Raw genomic sequence first — 18,576 nt, forward strand, 5'->3', positions numbered from 1 at the left:
TCAAATATCAGGAGGATCATTATAAAGGGAGTAATGCTGGGAACAGGTAATATCCCTAATATTGGAATCAACTTTCAAAATGCATTTTGCAATCCTTTGTCTCTCAAATCTATTCAGAATGATGATTAATGATTTTCCTGACTTTCCTCCTTGACCCCTCCTTAGTATCCCACCTTGGCTCCTCGTTTTTCATTATGTCATTCATGAACTATTTCACTCTTAAAGGTTCTTCATTGCCTTTCTTCATTCCGTCTCTCATCTCTTAGATGCTATCAAAATGTTGATTGCTGCCTTCTCTCCACCAATGATGCCAGCCTTTTTTACCTACTTTTAATAATCTTTGCACTTTCTTTCCTGGCACTCCTTATATATGGCAGGAACTGACTGTAACAATCTGCAAGGCCACTATATTACCTTCCTTCCAGTCTCCGCTTAAAACTCAGCTCTTCTGTGATGCCTACAAATGTATTGACAATGGCTAAGCAACTGGCGTGCTATTACCAAAGCTTGTACACTCAGAATGGGATTTACTTCTGCAAAAAATCTGAATGACCATGAATATAGAATCATAGATTAGGATTGGAAAAGACGTCAGGAAGTCATCTAGTCCAACCCCCTGCTCAAAGCAGGACCAACACCAATTAAATCATCCCAGCCAGAGCTCTGTCAAGCCAGGCCTTAAAAGCCTCCAAGAATGGAGATTCCACCACTTCCCTTGGTAACCCATTCCAGTGCTTCACCACCCTCCTAATGAAAGAGTGTTTCCCAATGTCCAACCTAGACCTCCACCACTGCAACTTGAGACCATTGCTCCTTGTTCTGTCATTTGCCACCACTGAGAACAGCTGAGCTCCATCCTCTTTGGAACCCCCTTCAGGTAGTTGAAGGCTGCTATCAAATCCCCCCTCATTCTTCTCTCTGCAGATTAAACAAGCCCGGTTCTCTCAGCCTCTCCTTGTAAGTCATGTGTCCCATCCTCCAATCATTTTTGTTGCCCTCCGCTGGTCTCGCTCCAATTTGTCCACATCCCTTCTGTAGTGGGGGGACCAAAACTGGACACAATACTTCAGATGTGGCCTCACCAGTGCCAAATAGAGGGGAATAATCACTTCCCACAATCTGCTGGCAATGCTCCTACTAATGCAGCCCAAATATGCCATTAGCCTTCTTTGCAACAAAGGCACACTGCTGATTCATATCCAGCTTCTCGTCCACTGTAATCCCCAGGTCCTTTTCTGCAGAACTGCTGCCCAGCCATTCGGTCCCTAGTCTGTAGCAGTGCATAGGATTCTTCCTTCTTAAGTGCAGGACTCTGCACTTGTCCTTGTTGAACCTCATACGATTTCTTTTGGCCCAATCCTCCAATTTGTCTAGGTCACTCTGGACCCCATCCCTACGCTCCAGCATATCTACCTCTCCCCCCAGTTTAGTGTCATCTGCGAACTTGCTGAGGGTGCAGTCCATGCCATCATCTCCTTTAGAATGAATGGCAAAATTCACCTTTTGCCATACAGGGACAAGCTCAGGATGCAGTGAGGTACAGATATTACAGTTACAACTAGAATCTTTAAGGTCTTTGGATAACATGGTGATGAGTGCAGTATAAAATATACAAACAGATGTGACTACACAGATCAACAATGGGAATTGAAAACATTGAGCTGCTTTCCAGGAGTGAAGAGACAAAACCAATTGGGCAAGGATTCTTTTATATGAGAATAGTATTAATAGTTAAACTGAGCTAGAGCTGCATAAATGTCTTCTCCCTACTCAGGTTACCCTGAACTAGAAGATAATCCACAGGGCATAAGGTTTGCAACATGCATTGCATAGATGCATAGATAATTATAAGCCTAGCAAGAAAATAGAGGATCCTAGTTGGGTACCAAATGCCCTCAATTCCTCACAAAAGCAAGAGTGTCCATGAATCAGTTCTGGTTCTACTGAATAGGTCTAAAATTGTGTGTGAAATCCATAATGATAATTTAAGGTTTTGATATTAAAAGCCGACTAGAAGATTTAATGGGAAGTAGGCATACAAATCCCTTAGCTAGCTTTGAACACTGGAGTCCTTAGAGTAAACACTTAGCTATGGCATGTGTGATAGCCACCATTTTAGCCAATACACCAGGGATTAAATCAGGGACCTCCAGAGATGTGTGCAAACTGCTATAACTTGAGCAAAAGAATCAAATTTCTGTAGGTGGGACTGTTAGCAGCTCATAACCTCTGTGAATTGAGTTACACACTAATGGGTTACAAATGCAGACATCAACCTGCTAAAAAATGGTCAGTCTGATAACTTTGTCTGCATCAATTCTGGCATTTAGCAACTTTAGGAAAGAAGGAAAAATTGCAAGACTAATTATACTTCCTCGTTGTTACAAGAAAGTAGGGACTGTATGAGAGATATATAATACATTTTGTTCTGAGTAAGGGAATTGAAAGGACATTTCATATTAAGACATACTGTTCCAGGTCTTCCTTCTTTCACCTCACATGGTTGGAATGACATTTCCTTTGCTCCCTAGGGAGTCTATTCTTCTGCTGAGGCTATAAGCTCAAACAGTCGCCGTTCAGAGTCTCCTCTGATATTTCTATCCATTACCACAGCTCAGGAGGCATTTCACTTTTCTCTGCTAACCTTGTCTTCAAATTTAGCACAGTACAGGCACACTGAGAACTGTAACCTAATTCTAGCCCTATATTGAAGAGCTCCAGCTATTCCCTCCCCCCCCCTCCCCATTTCAAGTTTTGAGTGAATCAAACAGCTCATGGGCCAGCTTCTAAAATATGTAATTTCAATGTGCATTTGCACAAGGGATGAGATGTGTTTATTATTCTCCTCTTCTAATAGGCAAAATTTCAGAAGCTTCTCCATTATAATCTTTAAAGGTCTTCTCAACTAGAAAACAAAATTCTTCTACTGAATTTGCAACTCAGGGATAATAGACCCAACTAAATCCAAATTGGAACAACCTGGTAAGCTCAACAGTTGTGTGTTTAAATTATGCGCAATGCCCCCTTATTGGCCTAGATTCTCAACTGCAGTTGTTGCCTGAGGGGGTGGAGAGTGTACAAAGGTCCGGTTCCTGCTTCTACTATGGTCCCAACACATTTTACAGAAGACCTAGAGCTGTTCAAAACTAGGTTGGCTGCTATGGCACCACAGAACTCCCTATGTCAGCAGAGAGTAGGCAGAATGTCGTAATAATCTAGATCAGTGGTCCCCAAACTTTTTAGGGTCATGCCCCCTTTACCTCTGTCCACCCCCCACAACCACCCTGCCCAAGGCTGGGAATGGGGCCACAGCTCGGGGTGTGGGGCCACGGACAGAGGTAAGGGGGCCGAGGCTGAGGCCACAGCCGAGGCCCCGCATGCAGGTCCAGCAGCTGGGGCCAAGAGCAGAGCTGGGTGGTGCTCCTTCCCTGCCCCTTTGTGGGGGCTGTCCTGGACTCCAGTTGCCCCCCTCCCGAACATTCTTCTGTGCCCCGCCCCCCCCAGGTGTCCTACCCCACAGTTTGTGGACCTCTGATCTAGCTACACTTTCTTCTGCCCTGACACTACTGCTTAGCCAGAGGTTGACAGGAATTAGCAGTATTATTTGGATTACTGTTGCACCTAGAAGCCTTAGTCATTGGCCAGGACCCCCATTGTGCAAGGCACTGTACAAATGCCAGAGCTACCTATGCTTTCTCAGTGACAGCTGTGGACTTCTCCACACTGGAGGAAGTCCCCAGCTTGGGACATCTGGAAATGTTGGGCATCTCCTGTTCTGGAGTGGCACAGGAGGGCCAGGTGACAGACATAAATTTGGTCCAATAGCAATAGGAGTCCCTTTCTCTCCTGTACAAGAGCTGGATGTGCTTCTGGTTCCTACATACTAATAGCTGCAGCAAAAAACCAAAAGACAGTGAATTTGGGTCTCCCCCCTGCCCGAGCAGTAAAAGGGAAATTTGAAGAAGGCACCACAAGAAAACAACCAAACAGACACACTAAAATGTTAGGGCTTAATTTTTTGGTATTTTTTTGGTGCTTTAGGTATTTCCCCAGTCAGCTTTGAATTTCCCAGCCTAAATATTTACAGATTTTAAGGTGAGAAGGGACCATCTAACCTTACTTGATGCATAACATAGGCCATAGAACCTCACCCAGTGGGGTTGACTAGATGACCTCCTGAGGACCCTTCCAACCCTGAGATTCTATGAGTCAGTGATTCCTGCTTCCTGCCCATAACTTGTGGTTGAGCTAGAGCAGATCATTTAAAACAAATTGGACATCTTTCTAAAGAATTCAAGTGATGCAGAACAAAGTTACAACAAAGCACTAAAAGAAAACAAAGGGAAATGGAGGAGGAAGAGACTAAAGAGTTGGATGAGGACATGAGAGAATTCATGCTTGTATCTAGATAGTGTAAAAGATTTTACTTTAGGGCTATCATTGTCAATGGACCCCTATGTCTGTTATTGTCAGCAATTGAACCAAGAGCGTCATTTTATCCCTGAATTTTTATACGAGAGTGAAATTTCTACACCCTACGGTTCACTTTTAACCAGCATGTCCTCACTGCCCTCCGACAGGGAAGGTGCTGTAATACCATCATGTAGAGTGGTTGTTAGAGTCTAAGGTTCTGTACGCATGGCCTTGACCTTTATTCATGTCTTAGAGTCATAGACTTTAAGGTCAGAAGGAACCACAAGATCATCCAGTCTGACCTCCTGTGTATCATTGGCCACCAACAGCATCCGCACAAAAAAACCCAACAACTAATATTAAACCAAGGTATACAACTCTTGCAAAGAGCAAAGACTCATTACAAGGTATCAAAATCAAATTAAAATAAAGAGAACTTGTTAGGAACTAAAGATTTCTAAAAGTGACTAACAATTTTGGGTGCCTCCAATTTTTGGGTGTCCAACTTGAGACACTTTGGGCCGAATTTTCAGAAAGTTCTGAGAATCCACCTTCTGTAAGTCAGGTTCCTAAAAGAGTTCTCTGATTGGGTCCTCAAGAACTGAGGCACTCAACAATCACTAGTCATAGGTAACAGTGCCATGAAGATGCTACAGTGATGGTAGGATTATTGATGGGACTTGAGCTCTTAAGTCACTCAGACACTTTTGAAAGTCTGACTCATGATGAATTGGTATCTGAAGACTGGGACTCATCTATTTAGAGAAGACTTTTTCCCTTTTAGCAAGGGGAACATTTGCAAACATCTCCTAGGATATTTTTTCATCTAAAAGACAAAAGGAAAATCAATCATTCACTGTGCACCACTTGTATACATCTCAGTAAAGATTCAGTTAATAATGAGGATCCATCCATTTCACTCTCTGCATATACTTGCCCACTCTGACATCTTGTGTACAAATGCAAAACAAAAGACCTTAACTATGAGTCTAATTCAAAGCCCATTGAAGTGAATGGGAGTATTTCCATTGGTTTCAATGGACTTTGTGTCAAGTCCCGTTTGAGGTATTATTTCTTCTGCTCATATATACAGAAAAAAAGACATCCTTACCTTTACTCAAATCTGGAGATTGTATCACACTGACCAAGCTAGAAGGCGTGAGAGAGCCAGATAGAGATCAGTTACAGCATAATTTGGGGGCAGAGAACCTAATCTAGATGAGTATATTTTGACTCCTTATCTTGTTTCCCTTTCGTAAACTCAGTAAATGGGAATTTCAAGGTCTTTGGCAATATACTGTATTTTGGAGGCAGGAAATAAGCAACAAATGGAAGACTGTATGACACTGAGCACAAAACAGTGTGAGCTATCATGATGTATTTGACATTAACCTGATTATTTACTGTATGACACCACCCCCAACTAATTGTCCTCGCCCAGCCTATTTTTGGTCCAAATCTAGCGCTGTTTGGGATAGCTTTGCTTGCTTTAGCATTTCCCATTTGGGAATGTGATAGACACAAGGGTTGGCATGTTTTCAAAACCACTTAGCTTTGATCTGTTTCCAGTGAAAGAAAGGGTAAAACTCCCATTGACTTCAATCGGAGCAGAGTTAGGCCTATGCTAAGTTCTTTAAAAAAAAACCCCACAGTCCTAGAAATGTATAACTAAAGAGAGATTGGGAGAAAACACTCCTTTGTGCTAATTTATGCTGCTTGCCTCTAGTTAATGGTAAAGAGAAGTGGACAGGTCACATTTAAAACCAGCAAATATGCAAACATAAGTAGCACTGATAAGGCCTATTAGCCTAACAGCAATTCTAATGATTAGCATGTGGGATACTTTATCAGTTTGTCAGTATTAAGTGTTGTTTTAATAGTCCGCCTTTCCCATTTAATTGCTTCAGTTCAACACTAGCAAAGGATGAGGCATAATTTAAAAATATGGTATCACTTTAAAATGAACCAGTAATATATAATTACACTTAAATGAGAAGGTAATTACAAGAACCCTCTGAAGCAAGGTCTGTTTAAATTTCATAAGGAATCATACAACAGCTTGAGTTTTGGTACATGTGAGGAGTACACACTGAGGCCTGGTCTATATTACAAAGTTAGACGGACATAAATTACCTTAATGTTGATCTGGTGGTGCATGTGTCTACACTTAAGATGTGTCACCCACTGATTTAAGTGGCACATTACAGTAATGCAGTAACACCACCTTCCAAAGCGGCATTCAGCCATGGTCAATGTACAGAGGTCAACACAGTACAAATGAAGATGCTGCATTAGTTATGTCGATCATAACAGTCCTCCAGCAGCTGTCCCACAATGCCTGACTCTGACCGCTCTGGTAACAATTGTAAACTCCACTGCCCAAGGGTCTCAGAGACCAGAAGGCCCTCCTCTTCTTTGAAGCCCCCAAAATTTTTGGAGTGCCTTTTCCTGATTGTCCAGCTTGGCGAGCACACCTAGCAGCTCTCCATTGTTGTGTGTCACTGCCCAGGTGACCTTGCCGGCTAATGCTCTGGTTTGGAGTAACTGGGAGATATTGGATCTCCTGGGACTGTGGGGAGTACATGCTGTTCAAGCACAGATATGGAGCAGCCATAGAAATGTGGACATCTACAAGCAGATTACACAGGGGATACAGGAGGAGGAGGAGTATGATGGGGACCAGCAGCAATGTCACGTGAAGGCATACCAAAAGGCCAAGGAGGCCAACAGTCAATCCAGTGCCAAGCCACAGACCTGCATGCCATACTTGGGAAAGACCCCATTACTATCCCACCCACCACCATGGATACTTGTGAGATACCTGAGACACAGACCTCTTGTGTGAACAGTGAGGATGAGGAGAATGTAGGAAGAGGAGGAAGTGGGACATGCAACTGGTGTGGGGGCAACTATTCCACAAGCCAGGACCTGCTTGAGACCCCACCACAGTCCAATCAGTCCCAGCAGGTGAGCACAGGGGAGCCCAAAGCAGGGGAAGGAATCTCAGGTACCTCCGTAAATGTATTTTCCATTAAAATGATGTACTGTCCCCAGCTTAGCAGGTCACCGCTATTGACTTTTCATTAATTTACTCGTACTGGAAAAGGTAGCAGTTTAAAAACAGAGAGGTAGCATTATCATCTGCTTTTCATTCCCCGGGGGAATTAGGGGCATATGGAGCAATTTATGTACACAGGGATGTCCCTTGAATCCTCCGGAGAGATCTCAGTGAAACTTTCATGGAGGTACTCTGAAATCCTGTCCCGAAGGTTTCTAGGGATGGCAGCCTTATTTCTTCCTCCCCAGTAGATCACTTCCCCACAGTCAGCCAGCAATAACGTCAGCAGTAAACACTGAGGTAAACAGGCTGGCAGCACACAGACCTGAACGGCTTTGGGACACCAGTAGCAGCTGTGCTTTCAGTGCCTTTGTTACCCTCAGGAGTGAGATATGAGCAAAAATCACCATCTCCTGTGGAAAATGATGTCAATATTCAGTATCATTGTCATTTACTCATAGTTTCAGGTAACCGACCAATACCCTTCTTATTTCCCTAACCCTGGGGAGTCATACTCAACATGGCTGGTGCTGTGAGTGGCACCATGTACAAGTGCTCTGAAGCAGAAGAGTCAATAAGCATGTCTCATTGAGATATTTTTTGGAGGACGGGAGGAGGGTAGGACAAAGGAAGGGAGTTCTGAATCTTAATATAATCACAACTCTACCTCTCTGTTGACAACTCTACCTCTCTGTTTTACCTGCACCTACTGCCACTGTGGCCTTGAGGGATTCCCCCTCCACATCCATGGAATGCCTGAGCCAGATAAGGAGGAGAAAGAAGAGAACTTGGGATGACATGTGCAATGAGATCCTGCAAGTCAGTGCTGCATCAGCCCCTGAGCAAAGGGCCTGGAAGATGAATATTTCAGGCAGCCTGGAGAAGGAAAGAGTGGACAGGAGAAAGGCCCCAGAGTCCCAGCAGGAAAAGGAAAGGGAAATGCACCAGCACATAATAGGGCTTCTCTGGTAGCAAACACAGATGCTGCAGACTCGAGGAGCTTCAGGTTTAACAATCATGGGCTTGCCTTTCTTAGTGATCCATGGACAACTCTGACACTGAACCCCATATTCTTCACAGTGATATTATATGATTATGACATTTTAAATATGTATTTTATGCAAGATAAGTCATGTGAGGCTGTAACGATGCGGTTCTGGCGGGACCCAACTGAGTGTGCCAATTCAGGACAAATTACTTAAACAGGGCAGTTACAGCCCAAGGCTAGGGTTTTTCCACCTCTAAGGCAAACCAAACCAGCCAAAGAGGACTTTGGTCTCACCCTACTGGCTAACCACAAGTCACAAGATCAATTCTCTTAGACACTCCAGTTTCCCAGTATCACCACCAGTGCCACTCATTATGGGGACAAATGGTTATGAAAACCAATGCCCCAATAAAAGAAAAAAAAGAGTGTTCTCTCGATCCCAAAGAATCAAGCCCCAGACCCAGGTCAATATACACATCAGATCTTACCCACAAATCATACTGTTGCCAATCCTTTAGAACAGGGCAACCTTTCAGAAGTGGTGTGCCGAGTCTTCATTTATTCACTCTAATTTAAGGTTTCGAGCGCCAGTAATACATTGTAACGTTTTTAGAAGGTCTGTTTTTATAAGTCTATAATATATAACTGATCTATTGTTGTATGTAAAGTAAATAATGTTTTTTAAATGTTTAAGAAGCTTCATTTAAAATTAAATTAAAATGCAGAGCCCCCCGGACCAGTGGCCAGGACCCGGGCAGTGTGAGTGCCACTGAAAATCAGCTTGCGTGCCGCCTTCGGCACTTGTGCCGTAGGTTGCCTACCCTGCTTTAGAATCTAAAATCTAAAGGTTTATTCATAAAAGGAAAAGGATATAGATGAGATTTAGAATTGGTCAAATGGAATCAATTACATACAGTAATGGCAAAGTTCTTGGTTCAGGCTTGTAGCAGTGATAGAATAAACTGCAGGTTCAAATCAAGTCTCTGGACTACATCCCCCGCTGGGATGGGTCATTCAGTCCATTGTTCAGAGCTTCTGTTTGTAGCAAAGTCCCTCCAGAGGTAAGAAGCAGGACTGAAGACCAGATGGAGATGAGGCATCAGCCTTTTATAGTCTTTTCCAGGTGTAAGATCCTCTTTGTTCTTACTGTGGAAAATTACAGCAAAATGGAGTCTGGAGTCATAAGGGCAAGTTCCTGCACACCCTGCTGAGTTACAATGCGTATCTGCCTCCTCTTAATGGGTCAGTTGTGTAGCTGATGGTCCTTAATGGGCCATCAAGCAGGCTAGGCAGAGCCAACACCAACTTGTCTGGGATGTTTCACAGAAGCACAGCATAAGTTTGAAATACAGACAGTATAGCCAATACTCATAACTTCAACTACAAAATGACACATGCATACAGACAGCATAATCATAACCAGCCAACCATAACCTGATCTTAGACACCTTATATGACCCCCTTTACATAACATTTGGTGCCACTACAGGACCTTGGTTGCAACCATGTTTTATATGGTCCCAGCTTATATCAACATCACAGAGACATCAATGGAAAAGTTAGGATAGTCATAATCAGAAAAACATATCTGAATGCAGGTATCATTTTTGTATCCAAAGTTGTGAATATTAACGATATATCTGTATTTCAAATGTAGTTACAAGTGGGTAATGCCCACTAGACAAGATGCTTTCAGTCCAGATAGTGGGTGGGTAAAAGCCTATTCAGGGCCATTAGGAGAAAACAGTGGGCCTTAGGAGAAGCTTATCTCCCACCCAGTGATGAGCCTTCCTGAGAACACTCCAAAAAGCCTGTGAATAATGGCTTCTATCCTAGGAATCTAGAAGAACATGTGATCACACCACATGATGGAGGACTCCATCTTGGGATGTCAGTATTTTTCCACAGACTGGTCTGGGAACCAAGCTTTGAAACGAAGGTTTCCACCATATGCAAAAGCTCTATAAGGCAGGGAGTGACATCATCAGGTGATCTTCACTCCCCACACAAGAAAACTTCTGGAAATACCTGAAGAAAAAAGACTGAACTGGGGAAGTGCTGGACACAGGCGAAAGGGATTTCTAGCCTGTGAATGAAACACTTGGAGATTCCAAGCTGTAAAGCAAGTGCAGCTTTCCTCTTAAGAATCTGCAGCCTGCTAGTATCATCTCTTCAGGTGAGAATCTGCTAATTCATGAATCCAATTTATTTAGTATATTAAGCTTAATTTGCATTTTTGTTGATTTGATAGCTAATCTGTTTTGATCTGTTTGCTATGACTTATAATTGCTTAAAATCTATCTTTTGTATTTAATAAATTTGTTTTTGCTTTATCTAAACCAGTGAGTTGAAGCAAAGTCTATGGGAATCTTAGCTCAAGGGGCAAATGCTGTTTCATATTTCTCTCCACATTGAGGGAGAGGAAGGACTTTGAGCTTATGCTATATAGTTCCCTGTACAGTGCAAGATGGTATAATTTTGGGTTTATACTCCAGAAGGTTTCGTGCCTGCGGAGTTGCCTTAGCTTTAGCCTTTCCTTTGCTGGTTCATTGCAGGGGCTGGCCAGAGAGTCTGCATGTAACTGCAGCTGGGCGTGCCCCTACCTGTATGTATGCTGGTGAAAGTGCAGGCTGGAGGGTTTTGCAGCTTGTCACAACACTGTGTGAGAGGGAGCCAAGGCTGGTGGGTCAGGGGGCTCAGTGGTACCCCAGTGGGAACCCATCACAAACTGCATTAGAACACCTCCCTTACTTCCTCCCACCCCCACCCACTTATCATGCCACATGGCATTAGGGGCCATATGCCTATCACTTCCATTCCACCCCAGGGGACATGAAGGACAACCACAGCTTCACATACACAGACCTCTGAAAGCTATGGTTGTTGTATTGTAGGTAAAATGGACATGTATGTTCTTTCCACTGGTTAATTTCTGTTCCATTTTTTTAATGTATTTGCTTTTAAATTGCACAGATTTTTCTTTGTCCTGGTTCTGTTACTACATAAAATTCAATAATTTGGAAAATAATTCATTTTTATTAATTCCCAACATATGTTGCAGAGTGCCTAGAAGTTCTGAAAGCACCCACTTATTATTGTGCAGCAGGAGACAACTTGTAGGATCAGTGACAGTGTAATAATCACAAATGTACAGCAAGCACTGCAAAATTAATAGCTGCATTAATAGTGTTATATTCAGAGATGTACACTGAGCCTAACAGGCCCCCAAAACAGCAGAGCTAGGTAGAGAACTGTAATACATCAGAAAGCGTCTCTATGGCTCACTGCTCAAGTACTTTTTCCACCGTCTCCCTGAGCTGTGCAGTTCCACACAGAGCAATGCGTCTGGATGTTCACACTCAGACAGCAGCAACTCTCCCCGCTTTGCCTCACAGATATTATGCACTGTTTGAATGGAAAGTGTGCTGGGAAACTGCTGGTGCTACAGAAAGCTCATATTCTCATAAGACAGACCATCATCCATATGGTCCAGTACCAGACCATCCATCAGCACTCACTAGCATTACAACCGATCCCTGGTTGTGTGGAATGGGTTTTGATGTATGGGTGTGAGTTGCAGCTATAGGTCTAGCAGCATTGTCTCTAATGGAAGCATTTTAAACATGGGGAGAAGATAACAGATGAGGTTCATCTTAGAAAATTGCAGCATAATTCACAAAGGGAGAAAAAACCCCAGAAACCCACATGCTCAATGGGAGGGAGAAAATCAGGGAAACTGATGTTAAAAGGAATTTGGGAGTTAAAAATAAAAAACAAATAAATAAAATAAATAAAGCAAGCTACATATAGCTGAAATATGTAAAATACCAGAGCATAAATCCCAACCCTATAGTGCTTGGGAGTCCTGCCTGATACGAGACCCTGCAATGCTCTCTGATATGCTATTATTTTCACACAATAGCATGAATACAATAAAATGATACAAGATCTACTGATCACTACAACTGGTTAGAAATGCCAAGTTTTCCATGGAATTCTCTTCCTTCATTATTTGTTTTCCTCTAAAATTTCCCATAAAAATATTTTGCTTTTATTAAAATTGAATGCAGGTTTTAGTTTTATAAAAACTGAAATATGCTTGTTTTGGTTTTCATTCTCTCATTATGCAACCTTTCTGCCAGGTGGAGCCAGCAGCAATGAGAGCCAGGTTCAATACCTAGAGATTCCTTTCCATCAATACAACACAGAACTGGCTCAAACCCCCACCCAGTAACCTGGGAAAGTTACACACCACCCGTGGGCTTCTCTGAGAGGCAATACTTCCCCACTCACAAGTACAGAGTTGGAGTGTAGAAAACAAACTTTTAATAACAAGAGGGAAGTAACTGGGTGTAAATTTGGGAAAACACCACAATCAGGGGTCATAAACATAAGCCATGATTTGAAGATCCACCCCCAAGTAGGTTGGGCACTGTCCTTTCCCCCTCAGTTTCTTAAGTCCAGCAACCTAAAAGTCCCTTTTATGTGCCCAACCCTTCTCTGCTCCCCACTCACAGTTCCTGTCCTTGGTCAGTGCAGACCCAGAGTTCAGAGCTGCATCTGCAGAGTTCACCTCTCACCCTGGGTGGAGGGGCAGGGAGTAGAGAGGCACCTTACACCCTCTGCTGCTTGAGCACTTGCTCACCTTGGGGCTCTGTTCTGGTCCTCTCCGCCAGCCTCATGCTGCAGCTCTCCACCTCACCAGCCACTTGGTCGCCAGCCGACTGTCAGTCACCTTTCTCTCGGCTGTGACCTCTGCACATCAGTCTCAGTAATTTTCAGCTCTTTGCAAGCTGGGCAGAGACACTGCCCCATCTCAGATGATTTCGGCTCTCAGTGATTTTTAAGCTCTTAGCAGGCACAGGAGAAACACAGTCCTATCACAACATATTTTAAATGCTCAATCAGAGCTGAAACGAACAGAGTCACCTCCTGAAGCCAATTTAGCTCATTCTTTGAACAGTGGGGAGGAACAGGTTTAACCAGTTGAGGGAGGACCCTTGGTGAGGGTTTGCAGCCTCCTGGCTTGAATACCCAGCCTCACTCCTCTTACTTTCACAGGGCTCTGACATTCAAGCCCATGGCTTAATGAGGTTCTTTCAATGGAGGGTGACCCCCTTATTTGGGACATGTTAAGCACAGTCCTGCTTTCTTGTATTTTTACAATAATTGCAACATTGGTAACTGTATTTCACTACCCCGGGACTCAGTATTAAAGTGATTTGTAATCTAACATCAGCCAAAGTTGATTTCTTTAACATCTGCTGAATATCTAAGCAGGGCAGGAGCAAACCATATTTACATAAAACACACCCAAAGTCTCTCCCCCTCCCAGCCAGCTGTCAGGGAAGCATTCATTCAGATCTTGTTTAAAATTAGAAAACTGAAACATTTCAAAAAGAAAAACAATTTCATTGAGACAAAACAAGCAATTTTCCATCAAAAAAGATGCAATGAACGGCTTTCTTTGTTAGCCCTATTGATCACACTACAAAATGCAACTAAATCTTGAGCTAGTGTTATTCTTCCGTCAAAAGGCAAAGAAGACTTTTGCTACCACATGTTCAAGTTTTGCACAGATGGTTTGGGATGGGATATATAACCCCCAAATTAGCATGGAAGAGGTTAAGGAGCTGGTTTGAGCTGGTTTGGAGTGGCTGTGTCCCATCGCACCTGCAAATCACCAGCGCTTGGAGGAGAGAAAAGTGATCAGGACAAGTCAAAATGGATTCACCAGGGGCAAGTCATGCCTGACCAACCTGATTGCTTTCTATGATGAGATAACTGATTCTGTGGATATGGGGAAAGCAATGGATGGGATATTTAGCAAAGCTTTTGATACGGACTCCCATAGTATTCTTTCCAGCAAGTTAAAGTACTATGGATTGGATGAATGGACTATAAGGTGGATAGAAAGCTGGCTATAACATCGGGTTCAATGAGTAGTGATCAATGGCTCGATGTCTAGTTGGCAGCCAGTCTCAAGCGGAGTCCCCTACGGAGTTGGTCCTGGGGCCAGTTTTGTTCAACATCTTTATTAATGATCGGGATGATGGGACGAATTGCACCCTCATCAAGTTTGCAGATGATAGTAACCTAGAGGGAGAGGTAGATAAGCTGGAGGGTAGGGATAAGGTCCAGAGTTACCTAGAAAAATTGAAGGATTGGGCAATAAGAAATCTGAGTAGGTTCAACAAGGACAAGTGCAGAGTCCTGCACTTAAGAAGCAAGAATCCCATGCACTGCTACAGGCTGGGGACTGACTAGCTAAGCACCAGTTCTGCAGAAAAGGACCTGGGAATTACAGTGGACAAGAAGCTGGATATGAGTCACATTGTACCCTTGTTGCCAAGAAGGCCAACGGCATATTGGGTTGTATAAGTAGGAGCATTGCCAGCAGATTGAGGGATGTGATTATTCCCCTCTATTCCAGGTCACACCTGGAGTATTGTGCCCAGTTTTGGTCCTACAACTACAGAAGGAATGTGGACAAATTGGAGAGAGAGTCTAGTGGAGGGCAACAAAAATGATTAGGAGACTAGGGTACATGACTTACGAGGAGACGCTGAGGGATCTGGGATTATTTAGTCTGCAGAAGAGAAAAGTGAGGGAGGATTTGATAGCAGCCTTCAACTACCTCAAGGGGGGGTCCTAAAGAGGATGGATCTAGGCTCAGTGGTGGCAAATGACAGAACAAGGAGCAATGGTCTCAAGTTGCAGTGGTGGAGGTCTAGGTTGGATATTAGGAAACACTTTCACTAGGAGGGTGGTGAAGCACTGGAATGGGTTAGCTAGGGAGATGGTGGAATCTCCATCCTTAGAGGCTTTTAAGACCCAGCTTGACAAAGCCCTGGCTGGGATGATTTAGTTGGTGTTGGTCCTGCTTTGAGCAGGGGATTGGACTAGATGACCTCCTGAGGTCCCTTCCAACCCTAATATTCTATGATTCTATTACAAATTATTCAGATTTCCCAGTTAATTTAATGGCACTGACCACCATTTAAAGTCAATCAACTACCCAAACACACATGACCAATATCTTTTCCCTTAAATCTGCTAATTTCCAGTCCTTGGGAAGCTAATAATGCATAAAAATGTCAAACCCTTTACCCAAAAGGCAACAAGGATAACTTGACTACTAGCCTGTGGGGATGCTGCTGTGAATGCAGTGCCCATTAAATCCATATAGCACAGAGGTGGAATAAGGATGAATTTATGGAACAAGGTATCCAGACCTTGTGCTGGTAGTGGGACCATCACCACACAATTTTGATGTGGGGCCCCATGAGAGTGGAGCCACCAGCCAAAAGTGCTAACGTTTGATAAGGTGATTGGGGAACAAGCAGTAACATTGGCAAGCAGCAAGAAGAGTCACAGTCTTTTAACAATAAGTTTAAAAATGAAGACAATCTCAAAAGTTTAGCTTACCCAAATGGGCACATCTCTGGCTCTTGGCATTATATTTATATATGTTAATGTATTCACCCTTAATAATAGAGATATATGTACAATTCACTTACAGAGAGAGAAGCAGCAGGCATCCATTATTTACTTCTAAATTAACAAACTGTAATCAGACACAGAACCCTGGGCACACACCGCTTTGTCAGTAAAAGCCTCTTAACACAGTTTTCAGTGGTACAACTCCAACAATGTTTATGCTCTACTTAGTATGATTTTTTTTTAAATTTATTCTCGATTTTCTTCTTAAAGTTGCAGAACTTAACGTATTATCAGGATGATACACCAATATCTGTAAGGAGGCAGTTTTACATCTCTGTATATCGCTTTAGTGAGACAGACACTGGAATACTGCATCCAGGTCTGGTGTACCCAATTGTTTTCCAAGAGGTTTCCTGATTATAAAGTAATTTCATGGGATAAAGTATCAAGTTGTGTGGCTTTTTAATGTAATTGAGAAAGACATAAGAACCAATGGCTGGAAGTAAAAACCAGACCATTCAAATTAAAATTAAGCCACATTTTTCAATTGCATGGGTGATTAACCATCGAAACAAGCTACCAAAGGAAATGGTTCATTCTCCAGCTCCTGATGACTTGATGTCTGGATGCCTTTCTAGAAGGTATTGTTGTGTGCTGGGTTAAACCTTGTTATCGGTTGAGTTAAAACATCATTGAAACTGATGGCTGTGAATGCACCCCTCATTTAATGTTCCTATAAGGGACAGTAAAGGGGACTCACCAAAAACAAGGCCTAAGAGTCTGGCCACATACTAGGACCATCAAGGCCGGCACTTCCATTAGGCAATTCTAGGCGGTCGCCTAGGGTGCCAGGATTCGGGGGGTGGCATTTTGTGCACTCACCAGGGGGCGCACGGGAGTTTCCGGTTCTGCTTCCGCCGCGCCGCCGAAGAAGGACCTTCTGTCGATGTGCCGTGGAAAACAGCGGCAGGCAATTGAGCAGCTCAATGACTGCCACTGTCGCCTGCGGCATTTTGGCGGAGGGCCCTTCTTCGGCGGCGCGATGGGAGCGGAACCGGAAGCTCCCGCGCGCCCCGTGGGGAGCGCACAAAATGCAGCTTCCCAAATTCTGCCTAGGGCGCCAGAAATCCTGGCGCCGCTTCTGAGGACCATGTGGGTGAAGGGTTCCACTGGTTATTGTGATCAGGTGGGGGTGTGCAAAAGACTAGCCTGATAGGCAGACAAGAAACAGAGAGACTCAAGAGCGGAGGAAGAAAGCCAGGCAGCAGCCTGTAAGCAAAGTGCCTTTTGGAGAAGCTTAGAGAAAGGTTGTGGAGGTCAGGGGTTCTAGCTGAAAGAAGTGTGGGTCTATAAACTATATATTCCTTTTGGTTCCTCCTACATGTGCAGAAGCAGGATTTTGTACATTCCTTGTAAATAAACAAGATTGCATCAAAGAAAATACCAGATTTCATCAATTTCTGTTCCCAACTGGAAAAACCTACAAGATCCCAAATTTTATTTCCTTGCATCAAAAAGGGGCAACGGTATTCCTTAGTCAAATGCAACTTTTTAGACTCATTACAAGAGTAACTGGATGAAAATAAGTGGCCTGTGTTATACAGGAGTTAAGACTAGATCATCTAGTCTTCTAGGTCATCTTCTGACCTTACAAATCTGTTAATCTTCATTATAAAGAATGTACAGAAGTTCACCAGTCAAATTGCTCGATGGCCAAAGTAGCCTGACACCTGGTTTGTTTATTTTTTTCTCCCTCTCCTCTCAGGGAAGAGGAGTATGTTCTTGTGGTCAAGGTACTAAACCGACTCTTAGAAAGGGAGGTTCAAACTCCCAACTTTCCCACAGATATTGTGGGGACCTTGAGTCACAATTTCTCTGTATCTCATCTCCGCATCTGTACAGTGAGGATAATCATATTTCCTTTTTCCTAATTGTCTGTTTAGTTCCTGATTCAGGAAAGCATGTCACTGGCCGAAGTAGATCTCACCCACACAAGTCTCCCACAATGCAAGCTTAGAGCACAAGTTAATGGATAGTGGAGGTAAAAGAAATGAGAGAAAATAGATATAGTGGAGAGAGGTCTTTATGTTCCATTGCCTTGTACCTCATGGAGTCATTTACACAAGGGAGAAAGGAGCCCAAAGCAGGTGTAAGATGATTATGATGACTAGTGACTAAAATATGCTTCCAAATCACCTTTTGCACCCACTTCATATTCTCTTTACACTAGTGCAGATGACTTCACATTGTCCAAGGCATTTGGGAATCAGGCCAACTCTTGCATAGACAACAAATTCTTAGCAATGTGGGTTGGTGGTTGGACCAGAATATAGAGTTTGTGGACCAGATTTAAGCAGGCAAATTTCCTGCCAAAGCAAATGGGAGTTGCACCAATTTATGCCCAGGACTTGTTCTAGACTTTAGGCTGTACCACAAATAAGCAATCTGTAGTTAAGTTAAAGGAATTGGATGCTTTCTCCCTGGCTTCTATCCCATTCTCTCTCCTGCTATGTTTAAGAAAGCGAAGACCAAGATAACAGAAGGACCATTAAACATGGTCATAAAGTGTGGCAGATGTTCTCTTCTAAGATGAGTATATCCTATAACTTATGACTGAAAACAGCTATAACTATTTATGTAAAAACGTAACAGTGAAATAATATGCACTCTAGCT

This window comes from Mauremys mutica, chromosome 5, assembly GCF_020497125.1.
Source record: "Mauremys mutica isolate MM-2020 ecotype Southern chromosome 5, ASM2049712v1, whole genome shotgun sequence".
Lineage (NCBI taxonomy): Eukaryota > Metazoa > Chordata > Testudines > Geoemydidae > Mauremys > Mauremys mutica.